The 6,000-nt window shown below is 44.1% G+C and overlaps 1 protein-coding gene across 3 annotated transcripts in view; it reads left to right on the top strand.

Moving 5' to 3' along the window:
* The window catches only part of epb41a (erythrocyte membrane protein band 4.1a), a 294,679-nt gene that overhangs the window by 85,260 nt on the left and 203,419 nt on the right, over window positions 1-6,000 (top strand). The gene's annotated exons all lie outside the window — the stretch shown is intronic.

The raw sequence follows: 6,000 nt of genomic DNA, 5'->3' as shown, positions 1-6,000 counted from the left end.
GGAGGCATCTGGCAGGACCACGGCAGCAGCACAACCACACACGTCACGCTGTCCAGGCACCGCTGCGATATGAGTTAATCTGAGAGACAGTGGAGCACAAAGGCTCCGGAGAAGAAGCCGAGTTAGTGACATCCAGAATGGCCGAGTTAGCAAGATGCAGTAATAGGATATGAGAGAGAGAGAGAGATGTATAGCCCTGTTTCCACCAAACACTTTTGATGTAGTACTTTTGGAACCAAAAGTAACCCCATCAGACATGACACCTAGACCTTAGGTCCGTTTAACATTTCCCTGCAAACAGTACTGTTAAATGAGGGCAGGATTGTTGTCACTCACTGCTCCGTCCAAAATTCTCTGTATTTCTTCATCACCAGTAACACAGATGGAAGTCTGCACCCAGGCTCCAGTAAAACGTGTGTAGCACAGTGTTTTCCACACAAGGCAGTATAGCATTTTACTACAACGTTGTTAGAGCCAAGACGCCGTAAATCATGCAAACAGCAGAAACATGCAGAGACTTCTACAGCCATCAAAAAGTTCTGTGTGGAACTTCTGCGAGAAAATAAACAAAAATGAGGTGCAGAGCAAACTCAGCAAGGTTAAGCTAGCATATCCCAAAGCTTGTCATTGACTGTTAAAGTGCGGACAGAGCTCCACTTTGTGCTGGAATCCCCGCTCTCAAATGGCTGTGCATATTTGTTGTTGATTTGTCATCCGAAGACGTAAGTTTGATGATCGACATGCAGAGCAAACAACGACCCTCATCTCTAAGATGACAGCAAAGTACATGCCACCCATCAGCTTCATTCAGGGGAGGGTTTTTGAAGTTTGATGGCATTTCTTCAGTTGAAGAAAAACTGTCACTGCACAACTGGAGAAACTTTAGAAGAAGAAGATACTTAATTTATTACTGCGGGGAAATTCCATTTTTTCCATTCTGTTATCATATACACATAAAGACTGTACTGTTGATAAGCTCTGACGGTATTGGTTCCTTTTATCGGTACTTTTACACATTTTGGTTTAATTCATTATCATCTTGCAGCCTCTCACCTGTGCTCTGTGCTGGGGCCGACCTCCTCCACATACACACAAACACACACACACCTACTCAACACGGTAATCGATGAACAGCCGAGCGGCCGTGGTGGAAGCAAAGCGAAGATAACTCGAAAATTATAGCAGCTAAACTCATTACTGTAAGTGCAAACAAACCTTAGCGAGTAAGAAGCCAATTCTTTATCAATACACATGTTCAGCAAGCATGAATATGTAAACATGTAGACAGCGATATTCCGCAGTCTCTCATCCACCACCACTAATGTTATGTCTTACATGCTAGTTTAGACAGCACACTAGTTCGGCTAATAGCAAATTGTTACTTATAAGCTAAAATGACAGCTTTCTGTATGTAGACTAACTTAGTTTGACACTTACCTTAAAATTGGGTAGATACTTCCAAACTAAGCTGCTGGCTGAGACAAACAGCCCCTCCTCTCTCTACCAGCGCCAATGTTAGCGGCAGAGAGACAGGGGCACAGAGGACAAGAGGACAGAGGGCAGGAGGACTGACTGATAAATACTAAACTTCACTCAGTATTATGTCAGGAATATCATTTATATAGTGACTTTGCTGTGGTGAAAAATACCTGTTGCTGCTCTAGAAACAACAATCTGTTTTATTTGAAATACTCAGTTATCCTGGTCTGAATTTATTCTTTTTAAATTAATATATTTTCTATAAAGCAATTATTTAGAAATGAAAATGACCGATAAGAGTACCGCTTAAGTACCAAATCGATAAGGAGTATTGATAAAAGTAGTAGTATAGATAAAATCTTGATGATACCCATCCCTACTTGAACCAGCGACCCTCCAGTTCCCATGTCCCTATGGACTGGGCTATCACTACTTATGAAGATAATGCATGTGAGCTGTGCAGTAAACACTGGGGACTTAAAGGGATAGTGCACCCAAAAATGAAAATTCAGCCATTATCTACTCACTCTCATGCTGAGGAATGCTTTGGTGAAGTTTTAGAGTCCTCATATCCCTTGCGGAGATCGGCAGGGGGAGTGGCTAGCACACCTAATGGCAGACGGCGCCCCAGACTAACGTCCAAGAACACAAAATTGAATCCACAAAGTATCTCCATACTGCTCATCCGTAGTCATCCAAGTGTCCTGAAGCCCCGACATAAAAAGTTGTTTGGAAAAACGTCATATGAACTCTGTTTTTAGCCTCACTGTAACCTGTAACTCTGAGTGCTTCTCTGGGCTCCGCGCTCACGTGTGCGGGCTTGCGCGAGACCAGCGAAAGCATGAGCTTTGCTTACCCTTGTTTACATCACGTGACACGTGTACCGCAGGGGGAGACAACGGTAACCACCAGCTAAAAGATAATTTGCACTATGGTCTTTTAGCAAAGGACAGCCCAACATGTCTGAAGACTTTGAAATTGAGGAGGAACAGCATTTCTTTGTTGAGCCGTATTTGTTTGAGCCCGAGTATACGGACGGAACTCAGGCTACTGGACGAAGCAGACGCCGCAGCTCATGAGCCTAACCCTCAGCCAGCCGCAGAATACCGGAGTCGAGCACTGGAAACCTGGTGGTGTAGTTGTTTCAAATGCAAAGCAATGCCAACGGATGAGGAAAGTCTTTGCTGCTCAGACTGGGAATTGGCAATGCCTGCACTTGAGAATCTGGACATCAGTACTGACGAGACTGCTGCTCTTCAGAGACCGTGCATCACCGATCACCCTGAGCGTGCACACGTGAGCGCGGAGCACAGAGAAGCAGTCAGAGCTACAGGCTACAGTGAGGCTAAAAACAGAGGGCCAGATCCTCAAAAGGATTGCACTGCTTTTGCGACCGCTAAACCTGTGCAAATTAGAGAAAAAAATAGCGTGCAATCCACAAAGCACACGCAAAGGGTGAAATGCACGCAAACTGAACACAAACTGCACTGCCACTCCTAGCTGCGCCGGTCCAATTTGCATGCATGTAAATTAGGGAATATTCATAAATTCTGCGCAAAATTGCCCCCTTCTTATGCAAATAAGCCTCATTGCAAATACCACCTAATCCACAAAGACCAGCGCTAATTGCCACAGGCAGTAAAGTGGTGCTATTTAACGCCATTGAGACCCGTGTATTAAATCCGCGCAATTTCTCTTTCTCCCTCTCTCACTCTCTCTCTCACGCAAAATGATTGCAAATTTCACTCAGTTGGTGGTAACTGTGGAGCATAGCCTATATAAGGGCTGTCATGCCAGGACTCCGGTAATCATGCCAGCAGTGATTGTAGCCAGGCGAAGGCACCGTAATGGCAGGCGCGCACCAGAAAGGATTTATCAGAAGAGAGTATCACTTTTTGATTTAAGTGACAATGAAATCATTTGCAGATACCGGTTGCCAGGCCGCATGATCCTTGCGCTACTAGATGACATCAAGGATGACACTGAGCCTGCCACCCAGAGATCCCATGCTTTACCTGGCATTGTCAAATTAGAGTCTACTAGTGATGCGCGGATGGGCTCTGACGGCACCCGAATCCGCATCTATCCATCAATCATCCATCCACCACCCATCCGAGCAAATTAATTTTCTGTAATTACAGACCGGCATCCACCCGCACCCGCATGTTTATATTATCAGGAAAGATTAGATCCTGACCGATCTCGTCAGCTGACTGACATTAAAATAATCAATAAAATGGCGCCGTTACTCCGTGCGTAAAGGCGCACATTGGCACTCTTAATGAGGAGACACTCATTTCTGCTGCTGCGGGGATCACTGTGTTAAATAAACCCTTCCACATGACACATGACATGTTTGTCAAAGCAATTTGTAAACTTTGTTTTTAAAGGGTGCGATTTAAATAAAAGTTATTATTAGGCTATTATTTTCACCCGCCCATAACCCATCCGCCATTAATCAGATTGTTCATTTTTATCACCCGATCGACCTGGCGGTTATAACTGCCATCCGCGCATCTCTAGTGTCTACACCACAGGTTCTTGCATCTGGCTCTTTCCAGAACCCCATTGCAGGCGTCTCAGGGCTCTCACAGTCATCCATCAGCAGGGCCATGTGCCGCAAATTGCGCTCAGCTGCCAAACTTTGTGGGCGTGTTAGCGCCGGCATATGATTAGAGCAAATCTTTTGAGGATAAGGCGCTAAAACAGGGCAGATTGCGTGAGCTAATTCTGCGCAAATAATGGCGCTATTAGCAGGAGCAATCCATTCTTTGTGGATCTGGCCCAGAGTTCATATGACGTTTTTTGAAACAACTTTTTATGTCAGGGCTTCAGGACACTTGGATCACTACGGATGAGCAGTATGGAGATACTTTGTGGATTCTATTTTGTGTTCTTGGACGTTAGTCTGGGGCGCCGTCTGCCATTAGGTGTGCTAGCCGCTCCCCCTGCCGATCTCCGCAAGGGATATGAGGACTCTAAAACTTCACCAAAGCATTCCTCAGCATGAGAGTGAGTAGATAATGGCTGAATTTTCATTTTTGGGTGCACTATCCCTTTAACAGTAAAGCCTCAGTGCGCGTGCCTGACAATGCTAGCAATATGGAGCTAGCCCGTATGGTATGGCTGGAATAGGAATCTCAGCCTTGTTTTGCACATTCACTACAACTTGCCATTAACAACGGATTCAAGCTTCAAAACATAAACCATGTGGTAATCATTTCAGTCTTTTTCCAGGCAAAAATGACAGAAATGTCTTGATTGTCCAGTTTCTAAAGTGTGAGAATTTGCTGTTTTTTTGTCATGTAAATAAAATACCTTTGGGCTCCAGACAGATGTTTTGACAACAGGCGCCCCATGTACAAAGCTGTTGCCGCAGGGGCCCGGGTTTGACTCCAGCCTGTGGCCATTTCCTGCATGTCACTTCCCCTCTCTCTCCCCCTTTCACACTTGTCTGCTCTGTCGATTAAAGGCTAAAATGCCCCCAAAAAATATCTCAACAAAAAAACAAAACAAATAAGACATCTAGTGTAAATAGGTTCATTTTGTCTACTCGAATTAGACGAAGTAGAAAGGTTTCTTTTTTTCAGACAATGAGTTTTTAAGGAGATGTAGTTTACCTTGACATGTTTCGACTGTCACTTTCCGCCGGCTGGAGAGACTCGAAAGAACACGAGCACGCCACAAAAACCACCTCAGATTCAACCTCCGTTGCAGAGACGAGGATATTACACCAGCAAGCCTCAACATCAAAAACCCGATCCATACCAACAACGCGGAAAAAATCATCAACAAAGCAAGAAAGGACCTTATCAGAGAAAGGATAAGAGGAACAGTCAACAAGATCGAAAAAATTAACAGGGAACTAGAAGAGGAAAGAAAAACGTTCAAGGAACACTTCCCACTGGAAGAAAAAATGGAAAATGAAATAAACGCACACCTAAAACATGAATATGAGCAGGAATTTTCCACAACCAAAATGAGAAATGGGTATGTAACCTATCAAAGCGCACACTTTCCGAAACAGAAAAAAGAGTACTAGCTCGAGGTTTAAACTTTGCCATCACTCCAAAAAACATCCCACATGAAGATTTCATATTAGCAACAGAACTAGCGTGCCAAAAGATACATGATCAAGGACAAAAAGCAGAACTACGCAACGCCGTCGCAGGGATTTTAAAAATAGCAAAGTTACCACAAAGCAACATCCCAAAAGAAGAAGAGAAGGCCATACACGCACTAAAAACAGACAAGACTATCACTATATTACCGGCAGACAAAGGCAGGACAACAGTGGTCATGGACACGGAAACCTACATAACCCAGATGGAAACCATGTTAGCGGACAATAACATATATGAAATGCTCAAAAAAGACCCCACGGAAGAAAAGAAAAGACAGTTGAAAGCGCTACTGAAACCTCTGTTAGAACAAAAGAAAATAACACAGGACATGTATAATCATTTAATACCGACAGCTAGCATCATCCCCCGGATCTACGGCACACCAAAAGTACATAAA

This window comes from Epinephelus moara, chromosome 22, assembly GCF_006386435.1.
Source record: "Epinephelus moara isolate mb chromosome 22, YSFRI_EMoa_1.0, whole genome shotgun sequence".
NCBI classification, from domain to species: domain Eukaryota; kingdom Metazoa; phylum Chordata; class Actinopteri; order Perciformes; family Serranidae; genus Epinephelus; species Epinephelus moara.
This window is presented reverse-complemented; position numbering and strand designations above follow the sequence as displayed.